Source organism: Otolemur garnettii, unplaced genomic scaffold (assembly GCF_000181295.1).
Source record: "Otolemur garnettii isolate 467f Iridium unplaced genomic scaffold, OtoGar3 scaffold00651, whole genome shotgun sequence".
In the NCBI taxonomy this organism is placed as follows: domain Eukaryota; kingdom Metazoa; phylum Chordata; class Mammalia; order Primates; family Galagidae; genus Otolemur; species Otolemur garnettii.
The window spans coordinates 7178-14810 of NW_003853046.1; the positions used below are offsets into that span (position 1 = coordinate 7178).

At 41.9% G+C, this 7633-nt stretch overlaps 1 long non-coding RNA gene across 1 annotated transcript; it reads right to left on the reverse strand.

Moving 5' to 3' along the window:
* Nucleotides 1-656: 656 nt before the first annotated feature.
* LOC111722845 lies at nucleotides 657-5462 on the reverse strand. Its single transcript, XR_002771500.1, has 3 exons — nucleotides 5268-5462; nucleotides 3250-3427; nucleotides 657-1853 (listed from the first exon to the last, which is right to left on the reverse strand). It is a non-coding gene; the product is annotated as an uncharacterized LOC111722845 (long non-coding RNA).
* Between the last annotated feature and the right edge of the window lie 2171 nt (nucleotides 5463-7633).

The following is a 7633-nucleotide window of genomic DNA, read 5'->3' on the forward strand; positions in this document are numbered from 1 at the left end:
AGAGTGAGGGGAGCTCTTGCATCAGGAGTCCAGGATATGATGTAGAGGTTCCAGTGGTCAGAGATCTGTGCCTCCATGGAACCATGTATACTTCCCATGCCAGATCCATCACTCACTAATGATGTGATGCTAAAATCCACTTAGCTTCTCTAAATGTCACAACCACTCAGTATAAAACAGGAAGTACAGCCCCTCCTCTGTCCGCCCACAGGCTGATGTAGGGATCACGGGTCATAATGCCAGATGTTCCCTAATAGATGCAGAGCATCATACCCATATAAGGGATGAGAAATAAACTTCCATCCTTCAGTGCCCTGGGGTGATGCAAGCGCCCTACCTAGTGTCCACTTTGTTCCCTGTGGCATTGAGGAAACACAGGATGACTAAGGTATCAATCCTCTTCCTTACCTGGATTTAGAGATTTTAGTCTCATAATCTGATAAAAAATAGTCCTATCATCATTTTAATATGACTGCAGAGAACTGAAGACAGAGGGATCTCATGACCTTCTCAGGTTCAGGTACCTCTAAGTGGGGCTTGGATTCCATCCCTAACTCTGCACCAGCACCCTGTTCTCCCTTTCTCTGCTCTGCTGCTTTTCTGTGTGGTCTAGTCTACATGAAGGCGTGGCCCACAGACTCCCTGAACCCCATAATTTCCCTGAAACCCAGGTTTGGTTCAGATGGCTTGCTTGGAAGCCAATAAACATGTTGGGTTGTGGGTCAAAGTGTTAGCACCTATGCAGTGTTGCTAAGTACTGTCCAATGTCCCCAGAGAGGTTAGGTCATGCGTTCTTAGCAACCTAAGAAAAATTTGTCTTTTTGAATGAGATGAAGAGCTGTTTGTCCTTTTTTTCCTTGAACTATTGGTTCATGTCTCTAACATGCTTCCAAGGGATTGTTGGTAATTTTTTCTTTTGTATTTTTAGAGACTTAAGTACTATAACAGGCAGAATTTTTCCTTTTCACTATTATCTTTTGGGTTCTGTTTATTTGAACTGTATGTTATAGAAAGTTTTCTAAGTTTATAGAACCAAATTTGACTATATGGTGTCAGGTGTTTCTAACACTTAGAAGTCCTTGTGGTCACTCTCCACAGTAGTCTGCACTACATTGACAAAAAACAGCTAGTTATCAGTTGAATAGGAGCTCTATTTCCCTTGTTTTTGATAATTTGTTCATCTGTGTTTGTTGCAGCAAACAAATGTCTTTCCTGCTCATGTTGCCCCTGAATCCTCCCACATGTCCCACCGATTTCTGTCTAGCCCCAGCCTGTGCCCCAACCCCACTCCTGGCCCCTTCTCACCTCTGGTGGCCCTGCACCTCTGTAGATCACTGACCTCTCTTCATTTACAGTCCCTGCCCACCCCTGCTGGTCCAAGGCCCCTTCCTCCCCTTGATCCCTGCACGCCCTCACTGTTCCACAGCCCCTTTCCAGGCCCCTGTTTCTGCCTAGTGGCACCCATTCACAGCCCCCTTCTGTGTCCTTGGTGCCTGCCTGGCTGCACCTATCTTGTTCCCTTGCTCTGATGGCGTTCCAAGAAGCACAACCAAGTCCTTCTAGAGCCACAGCACATGGGACCCTCTCCACCCACATTCCACCAAGTTCACTGCCAGGGTAGAAGGCTGCATTGGTGGGGGTGGTAGCCATGATTCCAAGTCCAAGAAAGAGCAGAGTGCTACTGCATCCTGCCCAGTTCACCTCCAGGGCAGAAGGTTGTGCTGATGGTGTAGACAAGGTTCCAGTCCCACGAAGAGCCGGATCTGTCTTGCTTGCAGGGTCACCTATGGGACCACTGATCACAGCACTCATTACTGCAAGCTGATGTCCGTGGACTTGGCCTAGCAGGATACCTTTAATATGGGAGATCACATTGGTTGAATTGTAAATATTCATTGGGATTTCTTCCCTCCAATACATCAGTTGGTCATTCCGAATAAAAGCTGATTATGGTTTAAGTAATTTTGTGTTTAAATTCCTAAGGGATATTTTTCCGCATTTTTGTCTGCTCTGGGCATCATGGTAATATTAGCTTCATAAAACAAGTTCAGTGTGCTTTCCTCCTCTATTTCCTGGGATGAGATTGTGTAGAATTATTAATTCTTCCTAAACTATGGTAGATGTCTCCAGTGAAAACTTCTGGACCTCAAAGTTTCTTTTATGTGAGGTGTTAGAACACAAATTCAATTGCTCTACTATTTAGAGGGTTATTAAATTCAAAATACAATATTTCAAATTGGATGAGTTTTGCTAGTTTGTTTATTTTCAAGGATTGGGCCATTTTGCCTAAGTAGTTTATTTGGTGGGTGTGCCTAGGCTTTGTTGTCCCTAGGCTTTCTTTGTCATTCTTTATATGTTTGTAAGATCTGTAGTAATATTATCTATTTTATTTCTGAAATTGTGAGATTAGTAATAACTTTGATATTGGCCTTTTCAAAGAAGCAATTCTTTGTTATATAGATTTTTCTTCTTTTTTTTTTTTTACCATAAATGTCACTCTGTTGCTCCAGGCTAGAGTGCCCTGGCATTAGCCCAGCTCACAGCAACCTTACACAGCAGAAACTTATAGCCCAGAGAGAGTGGGGAGACATAGTCAAATTCCCATAAGAAAAACAGACAGACAGACAAATACCATGTTAACCAGTAATACTCTGCCATTCTTCTAGACATGGAGAGGCATCTTTTGTGCATCTTACTTGCCTTCTCTTGACAAATCAATAAAGTAGATGGATTTACACAGTTTTATTGGCCTTTTCAACATCTCCTTTTGTGAAATACCTGTTAGTTTTGTCTATATCTGTATTGTGTTCTAAGCCATTTCCTTAGTATGTAGGATAGTTTAAAAATATATTTTGTAAAGTGTATTTTCATGTTTATGTGATGTTTTGCCTCTCTGTGGGTTTTAAACTCCTTTAAAATGTATTAAAGTGGATAGGAGTTCTTGATCTTACTGCAGAGAATCTGTACTTGTAATAATTTACAGTTACTTTCCTCTTAAAGAGTTTTTCATGTTGACCCGCTCCATAAGTTCAAACAAGTTTATAGTTAAAAGGAGGGGACATCTAGTTATACTGCCATCTCTACTATACTCTACACACTGCAGTGCTGCACATAGAGTCCCCAAAGTCAGAGAGGGACAGTTCCTTGTGATCCTCTGTCACACCCAACAGAGGGTGATGTTGGCAGAGTCACTAAGAGGACAACTATTCTAACAATCTGCACAGGACATATTAATGGAGTGATACATACATTCACCCACCGACGACTTTACAGAGCTTCCTTGGAGATGGCCTTCAAGTGACATCTGAGGGAGACTTTGCTTGTGGGCATCCATGACACAGGACGCCTTTCCACAGGGAGGATTTCTTCCTGCTCATAGCTGGTCCTGAAGAGGATTCCCTTCTTCTCCTGCTGGTATTGTCTTATCCTAGAATAGGATGATCTTTTTAAATAAAAACAATACTACAAAGGTTGGCTATACTTTTTAGCATCTGAAAAATTCATTTATACAAGTATTATTTCAGTTTTTGTATAAACCCCCCCCAAACTAGAAATCCGGAGGTAAATGTCATTGTGGTATTTGTGACATTGGTCTTTGCATGCACCTACATTACATTTTAATTATTGGGACAGCACACACACACACAGTTTCCTAGGATAGAATAACAATAGATGCCCAAAGTCATGACATTGTATGTTTGCTTGTGTTATGGTTTGTATACATGGCAAGTCTCTGACAGTGGTAAGGGGAAAGGGCCATTGTGGACCTGGGAACTCATTCCATCACAGATGTTTCTCTTTGGAAAAAAAATACAAACTATTTCCTTATCAGCACTGTTTTAGAAAATTTTTTAGGAAACAATTCAGAAAAAATAGCATGTATATTAGTCACTAACAGGGAGCAAGAGACTATAAGACTGTAATTCACTGGCAAAATTGTACCAATAAACATTGTACCATAAGCCAATACCTTGGAAAGGCCTCAGCTGTTGACAAAGAAAATACCATCCATACAATTTCATCAATAAAAGGAAAATACTTTTATGGTAGTGTGGACACAGATATATGAAGCTCACTATCTGGAGGACAGAGTCAGGGTAAGGACCCAAAAGGACAATACCCACTTGGAGGTACGGTGGAACCCCAAGTACCTCAAAGCCAGTTTTCTTGCAAAACTATCAAAACTTGAGAAGAAAATTGTACCCATAAAATCTCCAGAATAGAGGAATGGGAATGCATAACAGCAACTCAAAATTAAGTTCTCGATGTCACAAAGGAGGCAGGAAAGCTGGAAGAACTATTCTGAAAACTAGCAGAAAGGCCATGACTGCCTAACTCTATTACTCATTTTAATTTTGTTTTCATTGTCAATGAACATAATTATAAATTGATTTTAATCACTTCAAGGCTCCATTTAATTGGCATTAAGCTTACCATGTTATGCAATCCTCACCGCTATCCATTTCCAGAAAGAACATTTTCATCACCCTAACCAGAAACTCTTTATCTATTAAAAATTAACTCCTGGCTCAGTGCCTGTGGCTCAAGTGGCTAAGGCGCCAGCCACGTACACCTAAGGTGGTGGGTTTGAATCCAGCCCAGGCCCGCCAAAGCTACAATGACGGCTGCAACCAAAAAATAGCCAGGCGTTGTGGCGGGCACCTGTGGTCCCAGCTACTTGGGAGGCTGAGGCAGGAGACTCGCTTGAGCCCAGGAGTTGGAGGTTGTTATGAGCTGTGATGCCACAGCATTCTACTCAGGGGGATAGCTTGAGGCGCTGTCTCAAAAAACAAAAAACAACAACAACAACAACAAAAACCAATTAACTCCCTATCTCCCATTCTCACAGCCCCTGGTAACCTCCATTACTTCCACTTCCCTGAATTTTCCTATTCCAGGGATACCCTATGCATCGAATCTTACAGTATCTGTTCTTTTCTTCTACTTCTCTCAAACAACTACATTATGGTGGGCAGTCATCTTTCAAAGCTGCCAGAAAGAACCTACGCACTTAATTACAATCATTTTCTATGATTATCATAACATCAACTTTCAACACCATTGGTAAACATAAACCAAGGTGTGAAGTTTGGCAATTTTTAGATTCCAGGAATGAGCTTCAAAAGGATCAGACCATTTAGTATTGTCATCTAAATAAACCTCAACACATAGAGTGACTGGGGACTTAGGAACCCCTCAAGGGCCCTGAGCATTTGATTCCACTGGGGCTAAGCCCTGGAGCCCTTCAGGGTCCCCTGAGGACAAACCTCCACGCCGCCTGCAGGGAGGACGCGGCCGTGCCTCGGTTCAACCTTTCAGAGGGTCAAAGGAGAAGAAAGCTCAGAAGACCAATGTTCACCTCTCAGGGCACAGGAACCGTCTCTACCACAAACGTCCCTGGGCTCAGATTCTCTCACTAGGGCCTCCGTGCCTGAGGGGTAACGACCGCAGCCAACGTCCCCGCTGCAAAGTCCATAACGTCCTCAACTGTCTCTTGGTTGGAGACAGCTGGATCTAACGAACGTGACAGACAAGCGCGAGCCCCGGCCGGCCCCGCCCATCCTAACCGCGGCGCCAGGTCCCGGATGGCCCCGCCCACCGCGGGAGAGGACGTCCTCGGCCCGCCCAGAGACTTGCCTCTCTGGCGCCCTCTCTGGACGCCCAGAATAATGCAGGAGGTCTGTGGGAGACGTTGGGGTCTCCAAATCCAAATAGGGCCTTGCTTACCCCTGTGTTGGTCTCTGTCTGTTCTTCTATTAATATTACATAGTGTGCATTACTATAGGAATATAACTTTTGAAGGCTTCATTTAGGTATAATTGATATACAAAAATTGCGTCCGTTTTATGCATCAATTTTAAGGAGTTTAGACAGATATATATACTTGTAACCACCCAGCCCCAGCCAAGCTACGAAACATCTCTATCACTTCCGAAAATGTCTTTGAATTTTTCTGTTTTTTAAGAAATAAGGTGACATTGTCGAGTGATTTATATAAAAAGCTCACAACGATGTAGTTTTATTTTTTGACATATTATTATCAAAATTGTTGTAGCTATGCTTGTTCCTTCCCTTTGCCCTAGACGTTTTTGCATAATCTAGTTTACAACTACAAACAATCTTGCTGTGATTTTTCACAGAGATCATAATAAATGTGTATGTCCATGTAAAGAGAACTATGACAGGAGTCTTGCACTTCACAAAGATAATACACCTCTCAATCAATTAGATCTTTCTCTCATCACTTTCATCAGCATCATGAAGTTTTCAGGACACAAGGTTTGTACAAGGTTTGATTTTAAAATTTGATTTTACTACAGTATTCATCTTTTTCTAGATTTATCATTAAGTATTCGATTTTCGTGGTATTGTATGAGGTCTGAGAATAAAGTTTGCAAACTCATCCTAGAGAGAATGCTGCATACCCCATCACTGGAGATCACCACAGTCATCTTCAAGGTACTCCCCTTGGGAATTTATTCACTGATGTCAGGGCCTTGGCATCCTTCAAAGACATTTTGGCTCCACTCTTCAAAGCCATTGGCACAAATTCATAATGAACAATCCCTCTGATTTCAAAAAAGTTTAGCAACATCGTTTTGACTTTTGATTTGGACTGACAGAATTTTTGGTTGTGGAGAATTGGCTGTATTTCATCGTGCACTTTGACTTTTTGTTTCAGGGTACTGTTGGTACACCAGGTTTCATCATATCATGGCCCAAAACATTGTTTTGCCTCGCGAAAAGGTCTTGGCAAACTTCGACTGTCCTTTGCTTGTGTTCATTGGTGAGTTCCTTCGGGACCATTTTGGACACAGTTTTCCTTAACCATTTCAGTCAAAGTTTTCCTGACTGTTTCTCTACCAATGTTCACTTGGTCTGCTGTGCTTCTCACAGTCAGTTGATGATTTTTAATGCACCATTGGACCACTTTTCACAATGTTTTTGTCAGTTCTGCTTGTTCCTGGCTGCCTCGACCTCTCTTTATCAGTGATGCTTTTTCTTCCCTTAGAAAAATATTTACTCCATTTGCACGGTGCTATTTTCTTCATGACATCATTCCCATAAACTCAGATTAACATGTCCCTGATTTCACTTCCACTCTTGCCACATTTAACAAGAAGTTTAATGTTGCTAATTGCTCTAATTCAAGCTCTGACATTCTCACGATGTCACCCCAAAACATGCAATAACAATAATGAACAACACTCTGCAAGTCACTGCCACACATTGACATGAGCACAACTGTGTTGTCAGCTGTGATATACCAAGCTTATGAAATCTTACTGAGTTGTTTGTACATTGCTGCCAAATTTATGAAATTGTCATACCTTGTACGTTTCATTTCTGCATCCATGATGTTATTCTTACTATAATCAGATACAAATGACTTTTGCATACTAATCTTAGACGATGAAATTTGGTCAAACACACTTATTACATATATGATTTTGTATTTGTTGTTGCTCTTAAATTCTAAAAAATGTTCTATGGAGACAGTCATGTCCTCTGCAACAAGCCACAATGAGGATCACGTGAGCCCAGGAGTTTGAAGTTGCAGTCAGCTAGAATTCTGCCACTGGACCCCAGCCTGGTCAACAGAGCAAGACCCTTTTTCATCCCTGGCATGGGG